Source organism: Saccostrea cucullata, unplaced genomic scaffold (genome assembly GCF_032062105.1).
Source record: "Saccostrea cucullata isolate Sc308-1 unplaced genomic scaffold, CSIRO_AGI_Scuc_v1 ctg1335, whole genome shotgun sequence".
Classification (NCBI taxonomy): Eukaryota; Metazoa; Mollusca; class Bivalvia; order Ostreida; family Ostreidae; genus Saccostrea; species Saccostrea cuccullata.
The window spans coordinates 117,501-133,200 of NW_026928438.1; the positions used below are offsets into that span (position 1 = coordinate 117,501).

Here is a 15,700-nt window from a genome sequence, read left to right on the forward strand (position 1 = left end):
TTCACTTTTAATTCAATGTACGAATGAAACATATCGTTTCAATGAAACACTTCTAAATAGCCATTGTTCACATTGTCCCATTCTTCTTCAGTTGTTTCTTGTTCGTTTTCATGTGGTTGAGGGTTTCTAGAGTATCTCATACTCCCATTTCGTTTTATTGATGGGTATTTAAGGTAGCCATCTTCATCCTCTATAGTATTGTAAATGGGATCTTGATTTGAATTGTTGCACTTTCTGCTGCCTTCTTGTGATTTTGTCGATTCCTCAATACGTTTGTCAATTGATGGCAAAGCCGTACTTAAAATGGTTGATTTCTTAGAATCGGATCTGAAAATAAAATCAAGTAGTATAACTGTCACATTTAATAGTGACATAACTGGATTATGATCGAAATATAAGTAGATAACGAACAGTATTAAAGCTCTTGTGACTTAGTTTTTATTTTATGAGGTTTATTCTTGTGGTAATTGTTCAGATTGGACCAATATCAAGGATGACTACTCTGTTTTTCCTTCGTCCAATGCAAACACATGTATTACGTAAATTGAAGGAGGACATTTGTGAGAAATTATAGAAAAAAGAAACATTGATTTTCATTTAGCTCATTTCCATTATCATAGGAAGTGTACTAGTATACATGTTCCAGTATGATAAATGTTAAAACTGTACGTAATGTGCATTTAATGGATTATTTTGGTAGAGCACTAGAAATATGGAATTACTATATGTATGTAATGGAAACTATTTACTATATAAGTGTCTTATTTCCTTGATGAGACTCATTAACAGATTACTTTCAGCTTTTATAATCATTTACCTTCTAGTCCGTTTTACACAAATGACTGTTGAGATGATTATAGCAATAAGAACTACAGGAACAAGGACAGCTGCAGCAATAACCCAATCTTTGGTATCATCTCCTCTGTCTGAAATCATAAGGATCAAAGTTAAAAAGGTCAAGTTCAAATTATTCTCTCATTCCAATTAATGGTACTCGAGATTCTATATATATATTCTATATATTTATGTTCCTTAGTTCTCCTGCCAAACGACTGAGCATATTTTTTTTGCTACATTGTATGAGCAGGCAAAAACAAATAACATCATGTAGAAGTGAAATATGTCATTTATAGAGTATATATAGAGTATTAACAATATACAAGATACGTGACAACAACTGCTTATTATTAACAGAAAATAAGCATCATAAAAAGGATGGTGTTAACTTATACATGTATTACATTGAAGTTTATACATTAAGTGAACAATTCATATTTCTATTGTTAATTTTTTCAAATAAGGAGCATTTAGTAATTTTCTTTCACATATTACCATAAACATGATAAATATTTACACTTACGCGCTTCTTTGCTTGATTCAGTTGTAGTTATCAATGGGGTTTCAATGTCTGTGGTGGAAGATACCCGTGTTCCTATGATTTGTTCTCCGTCGTAACAGACAAAGTAAATTTTGGCACCTAGTTGAATATTTTTGAAAGAAGGATGATCTTGAGAGTGTCAGATACAGAATCAGATATCAGATATTTTCAAGATAAAAACGAAAGACAAAACACTGTACTCTCATTATCTGTAGAATAAATTGCATAGATAAAACATTAATTGATTCTTTTTTCAAAACAAACTTCATAAAGTATAATATTTTGAGAGGAATTTGTATTGCTGCTTTTGTAAATATAGTTTGTTGTAAAATTACAGGCACATACATGCATTTCTATAAATGTACTATACAATTTAATATATACCACAAAACTGGAGTGAGTACTTCGTATTGCCATGGCTGTTTTCCCAAGAGGTGAAGGATATTGTTCCCGTTGAGCCATTTTTAGCACTAATAAATTGTGTAGGCCCTTTAGAACACTGAATCACTTTTCCGGTCTGGTAATTCAGAACAACCTGACTTGTACATTCTTCAATCTCTGGTACACGGCCTGTTGCTATTGTAATGAATCCGTTCTATTCTATCCTAAATGTACAGTTGCATGTCATGGCTTGGTTGTAAGATTTGACGTTGATGAGAACGAAACTCCCCCTCACTAGCCCTTGTGAACACATGGATAAACCTTTTAAAAACAATCATAATGATTAAAAGAATTAAAAGAATATATATGAGTTAAATGCAGAGAAAATTGATTGACTGATTAACATATTATGATTAATGAATGCTTTTGTTGTCTATGGAATAGAATGTATATACCCTTGTTAGTTAGAATTCTATCTAACCCTTTGTGAACTGATTTATGTTGAAATAAAAACAAACAAACAAGGTTTCATCTTCTCTATAAGCACTTTGATTTATCTGATTATCCGATTTAAAATTCAGTCTATACAAGATTCTCCATCATACTAATGGTCCATCATCAAGACAACGAGAATAAATTTGAATATACAATGTTAGTGTTGGAAATCTTTCAAGTATTCTACGATGCATTGTTAAAGTGATGCCACTTTTCAAAAATATATAGAGACACGAGCTTTTTCATGATACCAATTTGGATATTGGTCTTACAATAAATCTATTATACACGATTATACTTGTATGTAAATAGTAAAGTGGTCATGATATTCACATCAGACTTAACTTTGTTTTAAAAAGTTTTATATGCGTTTGAAAAGGTCAAGGAAAGTCGATATGTGGATTTTTGACCATAAAAATGTTACGTTATAACAAAGACCAATCTAAAACCCCCACCAACAATACAAATCTGCAAACAGAGTATATATAAACACGAATTCCGAAAAGGTGGGACCTGGGGGTCGTAACATAAAGGCTACTTAAGTTTAAGGACTTGCTTAAATAGGACTTAAGTACAGTCTAAAACTTAAGACCGTAACTAGAAGCGTACTAAGATTTGGCAATCTTAGCAAAACTTAGGCGGCCGGTAGAGGTGACTTAAGTATATCCTAACTTTCTTGTACATATATTTAGAATTATTTAATGTTGACTTTCGATGTAAAAACATTCCTATATTCATATTATGCATTAAAGAAAAATAATTATCTCTATTTGACGCTGTTTTAAGAATTTTATTTTTTCGTTGGGGGGGAGGGAGGGGGGGGGGGGGGCTGATCACTGATTCCAATGAGAATAAATGTAGAACGCGACAAGCACGGATTTAGACAGGGCTTACTACATTTCTAGAGAGAGAGAAAAAAAATTGCTGATAAGTGGAGACATACGAAAGAATACATTGTATTCCGATTTTTTTTGTATCCTTGATTAAATTGTAAATGAGTATATCATAAAACTTCTGCATTTTTTGCTTCTGACATGCATGGCCTTATACATAGCGGGGATTCAATATGTATTGAACTTTTTAGAGTTTAAATTTCAAGTGAATAGGCGGTCGATTATCTTTTCTTGTCTGCGATAATAACAGGGTAAGTGAACACTTATCAAAACAAAAGAGTTACAAAAGGTAAACTGAAAACATGTCAGGTGATAAAACATTTGTCGTGAACATTTACAATAAACCACAAATCGTCACTTTCTGACCGTGCGGTATTTGTTTTCAAACATTCCGAATAGTTTATAACATACTTATAATTTTAATACAAAATCTAATCTAACATAACTTAAACCGATAGGTAAGGACGTCAACTTTAATATGTAATTTATTAAAACCCTTACTGAATCACTTTTAGCAATATATCTATATAAAATCAAAAACTATAGGTTGACTCATAGGAAATATTTTTAACATAAGTCTGACTTAGCTAGGATATAGCTTAGTTCGCTTTATGTTACGGTTTAAGACATACTTAAGTAGTACTTAGGCAGGTCCTAAGATTGTGCCTAAACCGTACTTACGACCCTACTTAAGTCAAAAACTTAGCAAGCTTTATGTTACGAGCCCCAGGTGCCTATAAGAGTTAGTATCCCCTGTTATCCAGTCACAATCCCTGTGAGTGAGTCCTATATTCATCAAGTACATGTTAACAAAACATTCTGTTGACAAATTGAGCATAAAGCAAATGAAACCAAAATAAAGGCACGGATATCGCAAATCATAGAATTTTTAGATATTGTTCAAGCAACCAGTTTTTTCCTTCGCTTTAAAAATGCCAAATAACCCTTTAAAAGTACATATTAGGTAATTTTCTCACTCAGAGTCACGCCGGGTGTGACTATTAATAGGGAATGCTTACTGCTTCATGGCACCAAATCTCACTTCTAGTGTTTGTGGAGGTACGTTTTTGCATCACTCCCAGTTAATAGTTGCTATACACTTTTGAGCTTTACTCTATTCTTCCTTATCTTCAAATTTCATAGACGCTAACGACAAAATCTTTTTTAATAAAATTAAACTCAACAGTTTATTGCACTGTTAACTCATACTCTTAATTAAGACTTGAGGCAATATCGTGAAACAGGCTTAATAAAGAACAACATTTTTTAGAGTTCTATATGTCTAGTCCCATAGAAATGGAATATTCAATTTCAAAAAAGCATTGATTCTTTTTAGATATGTCCTTATATGTCTACAGATGTTTTCCTGCAATAGTTAATTGTATACATTCTAGTCTGACCGGGGCCATATACACACACAGACAAGCAAACAGACTATATTCCTCTAATGCGACATTCTTTTAAGGAAATATTTTTTCTATCAAAAGGCTCTTTGTTGATATAAAAATCAAACAAACTCACTTTCCATTGCGTCTGTGTCACACAATGTGCTTTCTGAAACGAAAACAAAATGCAAATAAAAATGGTCCTCAATGAATTGCTAGATCAATATTACATGTATGATATCGTGATTTTACGAAAATATTCAAAAAGAAAAAATGGGGAAGAGGGAAGCTTGATGTCTTAAATTAATGCATCTCTTGATTATATAATTAGGATATTTCAAAGTCTTTATAAAATAAATACTGAGTAGTGAACGTTAAGATCCAAACAGCTTACATACTGCCAATATCTGTTCAAATTCTTTTTTTTTATGAATAATAAAACATATGGTGATAAATTTAGGATATGCTTATTCTCTTTAAAATTTGCTTTTTTTTACCTCGTATTATGGAAATATACAGGGTCTTTCAACAAAAATGCCCCGATTTGGGATGTACATGTATATATTGTTGCAAAGGTAAAATGTAATTTATATTTATAGTTTTTTTTATTATTTACTATGAATAGACCCAAATATTCATATCTTCCACAAAATGTAAAAATTAAAACTACAATATTTACATTTCTCCTTGCAATTCTATCCCCATGCACAAAACAATATTTTTTCTTCAAAAATAGAAACTTAAAAATCGGTAAGTATGTGAGTTGGATTTTTCTTGTATTAGTTAATTTGCATGAACTCTCTTGAACTGTATTCCCCTGCCCAAGTACATAATCGTTCGTATATGAGCAAATCTTCATTATAATTTGAATTTAAAAAAAAAATCATGAAAAACTTTTAAGATCTCATCTTAAACCCTTAATTTGCTCCGTGAATTCTAATTCATAACATCAGGGGTTAGCAAGGTATCCCCTTAAACCTTATAAACAGTGTCTGTCTACCACCACAAATCTAATTCTTCCCAAATGAAATTTTCTTTTTTCATGCTTACATTGAAAGAATTCTAAATAATCTTTTAAAAAATTCATACCTCCATAAGGAAGCTTTATAGACAATAAAACTAATACGGACGCAGATAAATGTCGCACGATCCCCATTTTGATTTTCTGTTGTCAACAAGGAAGTTTAGATTCTGGATTTATTCTCTCTTTCTGTTGAGGTTAACACTTCACAGTAGGGTCAGCAGGTAATTACCGGGCTCCTCCATCCGTAAAAAAGCAAAAGAAATTGTCCGCGACAGGGCGCCCATTAACAATAATGGGACAGGTCCGAGTAAAAATTTCAATTTTTAAGTTCGTCTTACATGCAGGCGATTTTTCTCTTAAAAACATATAATTAATGATAATTATTCTTAAAATATCTAGAGTTAAAGTTATTTATATGCATTCCTTCTTTTAAAAAAAAAATATTGAATCAGTTTCTAATTTTTATTCAAAGTTCAATAAGCATGAGGGGATAATTTGCTATATTAATGTACACTGTATAACGATCTGAGAGTTTTAATGCTGAAAGTAAGTGTTACATTAAAGTTTTGCAATAAAAAAAAATCAAAACTATCTGTAACATGCAATCTTGCAAGAGTGAATTATCACGTTATGTGATTTTTGATAAAAACAATTCTAATGACATGACTACTAACTTTAAAGTATACGAGGGGCGTTCAATAAATAATGTCATTGGGGCTCTGAAAGAAGCAAACGACGCTTTTCAATGATTAAGTCTTCATGATTTTACTTATTAATCTATTTTAATTCAAAAACATGTCCGTAACATTTTTTATCCAATTTCTGATTGTTTTTAGAACTCATTTTTGGGTATGACCCTTAGGACACTGGAAAATGGCAGATCAAATGATTTCCTGCACTTGTTTTTCCCTTCTGAAAGGTGTTTTATTGAAGTTTGGAAATAGAAACAAGTCAAAAGGTCAAAGATCTGGCAAATAGTGTTAATGTGAAAAAACATTAACTTTCTGTTTATCCCGTAAACCCCTTTACTCTTTAGGGCATGCGGGTTTAAACGCTGTCATGAAGAAATTCAATGTAGTGGATTCCTGATTCTGAGTCCTTTCTCTGATATTCCTTTCGATTTCTTTGCAAAAAACTGCTTTCTAGACACCTCCAGATATTAAACTGTCTCCACGAATACGAATTAGAACAATAATACAACTAATATTTAAGAAAATTGCATATAAATCTGTTTTTGTGCTTTTGCATACCTTTGCTCTTGACAGACCTTCGCCGTTTTTATCAAGTACATCTTATGGTTAATTTTGTTTTAATGGTTTTAAGCAATAGATTCATGTTCCAATATCTGTTTGAATATAACACAAACGTGGATTACTACAATTACTGATATTTTAAAATAATTGTTAAGACTTTTGTACACGCTGTCGTTTTCACGCATTTTTCAAAATACAGGGTGACCTAAGAGTACCAAGCTTAACTAGTGCTAATTGTAACGGGAACCGTTACAGATGTTCCCCAAACGCTCCCCAACTCCCTTTTGGTGCCATATTCCCTGTAAGCTTCATAAGATAAGACAAACTCTATGCATTTTTTACTTTAACAACGTTTTCTCAGAAGGATACCAATTATATTCAAATTTTTGCCTTGCACCCGTGCGCATGTGAATGCATGTGCGTTATGATAATATCATCTTGTCTACACTATCTACATATTTTAATATATAATATATTAAAGCAATCAGTCCAAAAGTATGAAAAATCACTCTTTCAAGTGTATTTTTCATTTCACCCGTTCCAAATGCACGCACATGCGTGCACGTGCATGATGGCCATACCTTCTTGTAGGAGTCCCTTATATCTATCTATATTCTAAATCCCATCCTGTTTGGTTGAAAAACAAGGGAGTTATAGCCATTTCAAGTGTAAGCCAATCAGATTGCAGCACACGTGCATGCGCGTGTTTTCATGATTTTTTTTTCTATATCATATTGTAGGATATCCTAATGCATGATTATGTTTTAAATTTCAAAACATTTTGTTAAAAACAAAGGAGATATAGCCATTTAAAGTTTCAGCCAATCAGATTGCAGCACACGTGCATGCGCGTGATCTTATGATTTTTTTTTCTATATCCTATTGTAGGATATCCTAATGCATGACTATGTTTTAAATTTCAAAACATTTCGTCGAAAAACAAAGGAGATATCAATCTCTACCCAGAGTTATCGTTCCACTTATACCTCTGTCAACATCTAAAAAGTAGTACGGAAGCGGGGGGACGTGATTTCTTTTTCAAATGTTGTTTAAAATTGTCCACAAGAAGAATAACACATTTACATTTCTATATATATGTTAATGCTGCAAGTTGTTTGTCTATAAAAACTATATTTATCGGCAATGCATTTTAAATTTTCCACGTTCGTAATATCCTGCCGAGAAATAATCCCTTATAGGATATTGTGAAAAAGCGATATCTGATTTTAATTCTCATATATAAACTTTTATCTAACATGTTAAAGAAGAATATAGAAGTTTTACATTCATAATTTATTATGCAATAGGTGAAAGTAAGTTTTGCCAAGAATCTTGGCATTTAGACGTTGACAGAGGTGTTGTAGCGAAGCGAACGACAACTCTGGGTAGAGATTGAGGAGATATAGCCACTTAAATTTTCAGCCAATCAGATTGCAGCACGCGGGCATAGGCATGCTTTCATGAAACATCTTATAAATTATGCTGTAGATCTTCACAATGTAGGTCTATGTTCAAAATTTCAAAGGATTATGACAAGAAACAAGAAAGATATTGAGACTTTAGTTTCAGCCAATCAGAGCGAAGCGCACGTGCATGCGCGTGAGATCTTACTTTTTTTACCATGTCATTTTGTCTATGCTTCTAATATATACCTATAATATGAGTTTCAAAGCATTTCATAAATAATTTAAATAGTTATGTCTGTATCAATTATATTGGACATTTCTCGTGTTGCACGTGCGAGCTCTTGCAAGCACGTGTGCATGCACATGCTTTCATGATAAATCTTATATTACAGGCTGTAGATCTCCCTAATGTATGACTATGTTCAAAATTTCAAATGATTTTATCAAAAAACAAAAAAGTTATTGAGACTTTAGTTTCAGCCAATCAGAGCGAAGCGCACGTGCATGCACGTGAGATCTTGCTATTTTGACCATGTCATCTTGTGCATACTACTAATATATCCTTACATGATAAGTTTCAAAACATTTCGTCACAAAATAGAAAAGTTACGGTTATATCCATTATATGTTGGTCATTTTAACTTTTGCACGTGCGCGCTCTTGCAAGCACGTGCGCTCAAAATGACCTTGATTCCGCAAATCTACATCACATGCCTACTTACCCTAAAAAGGTTTCACCTAAGTCGGATGTGTAGTTTACAAGATCACTCGCGGACAAAATTTTCCCAGGAAGAAAAATAATAATAACTAGTGCTAATTGTAACGGGAACCGTTACAGATGTTCCTCAAACGCTCCCCAACTCCCTTTTCGTGCCATATTCCTGTAAGTTTCATTAAAATAGGCATAATCTATGCATTTAAGATTTAAACAACATTGCATGAGCGTAATGACTATATCATCTTGTCTACACTATTTTACTCATTGCACGTGCACGCACGTGCATGATGACCATACCTTCTTGTGGGAGTCCATTATGCCTGTCTATGTTCTTAATCCCATCTTGTTTGGTTGAAAAACAAGGGAGTTATAGCCATTTAAAGTTTAAGCCAATCAGATTGCAGCGCACGTGCATGCGCGTGTTTTCATGACAATTATTATATATCACGTTGTACGACTTCTTAAAGTATGCCTATGTTTTAAATTTCAAAGCATTTTCTCAGAAAACAGAAAAGATATTGAGATTTTTGTTTCAGCCAATCAAAGCAAAGCGCACGTGCACGCACGTGCATGCATGTAAATGTTGACCATACCATCTTGTAGGAGTCCTTTATGTCTTTCTATGTTCTAAATCCCATCATGTTTGGTTGGAAACCAAGGGAGTAATAGTCATTTAAAGTTTCAGCCAATCAGATTGCAGCGCACGTGCATGCACGTGATTTCACGAAAATTTTTATACATCATATTGTAGGGTATCCTAATGTATGACTATGTTATAAATTTCAAAGCATTTCATCGAAAAACAAAAAAGATATTGAGGTTTTTGTTTCAGCCAATCAGAGCAAAGCGCACGTGCATGTGCGTGAGTTCATGCAAATATGACCATGTCATCATATCTATACATCTTATATATCCTTATATAATGAGTTTCAAAACATTTCATCAAAAAATATAGAAGTTACATCCATATTAAATATATCAGTCAATTCACTCATTTCACGCGCACGCACGTGCATGCGTATGCGCGCAAAATGACCTTCGTTCCGCACACCTACACTACACACCTATTAACCCTAAAAAGGTTTTAGCTCAGTTGGTTGAACAGTTTCTGAGAACACTCGCGGACAAAAAAAGTACCGGAGAAGAAATAAGAAAAAAAATAATAACTAGTTTTAATTGTAACGGGGACCGTTACAGATGTTCCCCAAACGCTCCCCAAATCCCTTCTTTGTGCCATTTTTCTGTAAGACATTTTTAAAATATGCTCAGTATCAAAGGATTTCATATAAAAGTTATTAAAGCTACAATGATACCGACCATATGTCATTTAACTCAATGCACGCGCACGCACGTGCATGCACATGCAAGATGATCACGGCATGTTGTCTAAACCATTAACATTTCTTTACGTCGTGAGAATCAATAAGAAAAATCATAAAAATATAAATGTTACCGTTTTTCAAATATATTGGTTATTTTGTGTATTGTGCGCGTGCATGTGTACGCATGCGTGTCCTTGCATTCAATTCTGATATTAGCATAATGTAGCAATCCATCATATCTAACCATATTCTAAATTTCATCCCGTTTTGTTGAGAACCATGAAAGTTATTGGCATTTAAAATTTCAGCCAATCAGATTTCAGCACGTGTGCATGCGCATGCTTTTATGATAATTGTTATATATCATGCTGTAGATTTTCACAGTGTATGACTATGTTCAAAATTTCAAAGGATTTCATCAAAAAAACAAAAAAGATATTGAGACTTTAGTTTCAGCCAATCAGAGCGAAGCGCACGTACATGCGCGTGAGATCTTGCTATTTTGACCATGTCGTCATGTCTATGCTACTAATATATCCTCACATTATGAGTTTCAAAGCATTTCATCGAAGAATAGAAAAGTTACGGCCATATCTATTATATTGGTCATTTTACGTTTTGCACGTGCGCGCTCTTGCAAGCACGTGCGCGCAAAATGACCTTGATTCCGCAAATCTACATAACATGTCTACTAACCCTAAAAAGGTTTTACCTACTTCGGGTGAACAGTTTACAAGATCACTCGCGGACAAAAAAGTACCCAGGAAGAAGAAGAAAAATAATAATAAGAAACAGAGTAAAAACAATATGTTCCCCAACTTCGTTTGGGGAACATAATAACTAGTGCTAATTGTAACGGGGACCGTTACAGATGTTCCCCAAACGCTCCCCAACTTCCTTTTGGTGCCACATTCCCTGTAAGCTTCATTAAATAAGACAAACTTTATGCATTTGAGGCTTTAAAAACATTTACCCAGGAGAAAGTACCAAGTTCATTCAAATTTTAGAATTCCACGCGTGCGCATGTGAATCATGTGCGTAATGACCATATCATCTTGTCTATACAATCTTAATATTTTAATATACTAAATATTAAAGTAATTAATCCAAAAGTATTAAAAAATACTCGCATTAAACTGTATTTTTGATTTTACTCATTTCACGTGGAAGCACGTGCATACATGAGCATGATGACCATACCTTCTTGTAGAAGTCCATTACATCTATCTATGTTCTAAATCCCATCCTGTTTGGTTGAAAAACAAGGGAGTATTAGCCATTTCAAGTTTAAGCCAATCAGATTGCAGCGCATGTGCATGCGCGTGATTTCATGATTTTTTTTCTATATCATATTATAGGATATCCTAATGCATGACTATGTTTTAAATTTCAAAGCATTTCGTCAAAAAACAAAGGAGATATAGCCATTTAAAGTTTCAGCCAATCAGATTGCAGCACACGGGCATGCGCATGCCTTTATGAAAATTCTAATACATCATGCTGTAGATCTTCATAATGTAGGTCTATGTTCAAAATTTCAAAGGATTATGACAAGAAACAAGAAAGATATTGAGACTTTAGTTTCAGCCAATCAGAGCGAAGCGCACGTGCATGCGCGTGAGATCTTACTTTTTTGACCATGTCATTTTGTCTATGCTTCTAATATATACTTATAATATGAGTTTCAAAGCAATTCATCAATAATTTAAATAGTTACATCTGTATCAATTATATTGGACATTTCTCGTGATGCACGTGCGAGCTCTTGCAAGCACATGTGCATGCACATGCTTTCATGATAAATCTTATAATACAGGCTGTAGATCTCCCTAATATATGACTATGTTCAAAATTTCAAATGATTTTATCAAAAAACAAAAAAGATATTAAGACTTTAGTTTCAGCCAATCAGAGCGAAGCGCACGTGCATGCGCGTGCGATCTTGCTATTTTGACCATGTCATCTTGTGCTTACTACTAATATATCCTTACATTATAAGTTTCAAAACATTTCGTCACAAAATAGAAAAGTTACGATTATATCCATTTTATATTGGTCATTTTAAGTTTTGCACGTGCGCGCTCTTGCAAGCACGTGTGCGCAAAATGACCTTGATTCCGCAAATCTACATAACATGCCTACTTACCCTAAAAAGGTTTCACCTAAGTCGGATGTGTAGTTTACAAGATCACTCGCGGACAAAATTTTCCCAGGAAGAAAAATAATAATAAGAATAAGAATAATAATAATAAGAAACAGAGTAAAAACAATATGTTCCCCAACTTCGTTTGGGGAACATAACTACTGCTAATTGTAACGGGGACCGTTACAGATGTTCCCCAAACGCTCCCCATCTCCCTTTTGGTGCCATATTCCCTGTAAGCTTCATTAAATAAGACGAACTTTATGCATTTGAGACTTTAACAACGTTTACCCAGAAGGGTACCAAGTTCATTCAAATTTTAGCATTGCATGCGTGTGCATGTGAATGCATGTGCGTAATGACCATATCATCTTGTCTACACAATCTTTATACTTTAATATACTAAATATTCAAGTATTTAATCCAAAAGTTTTAAAAAATACGCTCATTCAATTGTATTTTTGATTTTACTCATTTCACGTGCACGCACGTGCATACATGAGCATGGTGACATACCTTCTTTTAGAAGTCCATTACATCTATCTATGTTCTAAATCCCACTCCGTTTGGTTGAAAACCAAGGGAGTTATAGCTGATTAAAGATTCAGCCAATCAGATTGCAGCGTACGTTCACGCACGCGTATGGATGTGCATGGTGATCATACCTTCTAGTAGAAGTCCATTATATCTATCTATGTTCCAAATCTCATCCTGTTTGGTTGATAACCAAGGGAGTAATAGCTATTTAAAGTTTCAGCCAATCAGATTGCAGCGCACGTGCATGCACGTGTTTTCATGAAAATTGTTATATATCTTGTTGTAGGATATCCTAATGCACAGCTATGTTCAAAATTTCAAAGGATTTCATCAAAAAACAAGAAAGATATCGAGACTTAAGTTTAAGCCAATCAGAGCGAAGCGCACGTGCATGCGCATGGGATCTTGCTATTTTGACCAAGACATATTGTTTATGCTACTAATATATCATCACATTATGAGTTTCAAAGCATTTCATCCAAAAATAGAAAAGCTACGGCTATATCTATTATATTGGTCATTTCACGCGTTGCACGTGCACGCTCTTGCAAGCACGTGCGAGCAAAATGACCTTCGTTTCGCAAATCTACATAACATGCCTACTGACCCTAAAAAGGTTTTACCTAAGTCGGATGTATAGTTTACAAGATCACTCCCGAACAAAAAAGTACCCAGGAAGAAGAAGAAAAAAAAATAATAATAATAATAAGAAACAGAGTAAAAACAATATGTTCCCCAACTTCGTTTGGGGAACATAACTAGGGCTAATTGTAACGGGAACCGTTACAGATGTTCCCCAAACGCTCCCCAACTCCCATTTGGTGCCTTACTCCCTGTAAGCTTCATGTTAAATAAGACGAACTCTATGCCTTTTAGACTATAACAATGTTTTCCCAAAAGTATATTCAGTATATTCAAATTTATGCATTGCACGCATGCGCATTTGAATGCATGTGCGTAATGACATTATCATCTTGTCTACACTATTTATATACTAGAAATTACAGCGTTTTATCCAAAAGTATTAAAAAATACGTTTTAATCTAGTGTATTTGTAATTTTACTCATTTCACGTGCACGCACGTGCGTGCATGTGCATGTCGACCATATCTTCTTGTAGGAGTCTGTTATGTTTGTCTATGTTCTAAATCCCATCCTGTTTGGTTGAAAAACGAGGAAGTTATAGCCATTTTAAGTTTAAGCCAATCAGATTGCAGCGCACGTGTATGCGCATGTTTTCATGACAACTGTTATATATCATATTGTAGGACATCCTAATGCATGATTATGTATAAAATTTTAAAGCATTTCGTCTAAAATTAAAAAAAGATATTGCGATTTTTGTTTCAGCGAATCACAGCAAAGCACACGTGCATGCACGTGCATACCTGTGCATGACGACCATACCTCCTTGTGGGAGACCATTATGTATGTCTATGTTCTAAATCCCATACTGTTTCGTTGAAAAACAAGGGAGTTATAGCCATTTAAAGTTTAAGCCAATCAGATTGCAGCGCACGTGCATGCGCGTGTTTACATGACAATTGTTATATATCATATTGTAGTACATCCTAAAGTATGCCTATATTTTAAATTTCATAGCATTTTGTCAAAAAACAGAAAAGATATTGAGATTTCTGTTTCAGCCAATCAGAGCGAAGCGCACGTGCATGCACGTGAGTTCGTGCTAATTTGACAGTGTCACATTATCTACACTATGAATATATCCTTATTAAATGAGTTTTAAAATATTTCATCAAAAAATGTTAAAGTTATGGCTATATAAAGTATATCCGTCATTTCACTCATTTCACGCGCCCGCACGTGCATGCGTATGCGCGCAAAATAACCTTCGTGTTGCACACCTACACTACACACCTATTAACCCTAAAAAGGTTTTAGCTCAGTTGGGTGAACAGTTTCTGAGAACACTCGCGGACAAAAATGTAGCGGAGACGAAATAAGAAGAACAAAGAAGAATAATAATAACTAGAGCAAAGCTCGTTGCAAAGCAACGAGTAGGTCTTCCGTCCGGTTTTGACCGGAAGTGCCGGAAGTAACGTCAACAAAAGAAAGCAATGAGCTTAGTAGTCTGCAGTGACTTTATAATTTCAATTTTGTATCAAAACCTTCAAAATAAACTTTTTTTGGCTACTTCCAGTTTGACCGGAAGTGATGTCGACGGACGGAAAATTAAGTATTTTGCTTCCAGTGACATTTGTTACCCAAAAACATGTCAAAAATGGCCAAAATATCCTTTTTTTGACTACTTCCGGTTTGACCGGAAGTGACGTTATTTGACGACTTTCGACAATTCAGGCTTCATTTCCGGCTGACATCAAAGCCGAAAGACCAGAAAAAAACTCAAATTAAACCATTTTTTTTTCTATTTCTTTTGATTCAAGAGAGAAAGTTAAATTTTTCGTCAACTTCCGGTATAAACCGGAAGTACTTCAAATCGATGCTTTTTGTTGACGATTGTGAATTTAAACATAAGTTCTGTTTGCCTTTATTCACGACGGTTTAATTTTTCAAAAAATCTTGAAATTAAACATCACTTCCTGTGTCGACCGGAAGTGACGGATGCCAAATTAAAAGACGTAATACATATCTTAAAGAGATGTTTTACCATCCCTGAAAATTTCGTGATTCAGTCTTGAGTGGTTTACAAGAAGATGCGTGGACAAAATGACAATTTTAAAAATGAAAATCGGACAAAAAATGCGACCGGAAGTGATTTTTTAAAAAATGAAAAAAAGGTCTGG

General features: G+C 34.0%; 1 pseudogene; it reads right to left on the bottom strand.

Annotated features, from left to right (window-relative positions):
* Window positions 1–32: 32 nt before the first annotated feature.
* On the bottom strand, window positions 33–5,627 carry LOC134277570 (uncharacterized; annotated as a pseudogene).
* Between the last annotated feature and the right edge of the window lie 10,073 nt (window positions 5,628–15,700).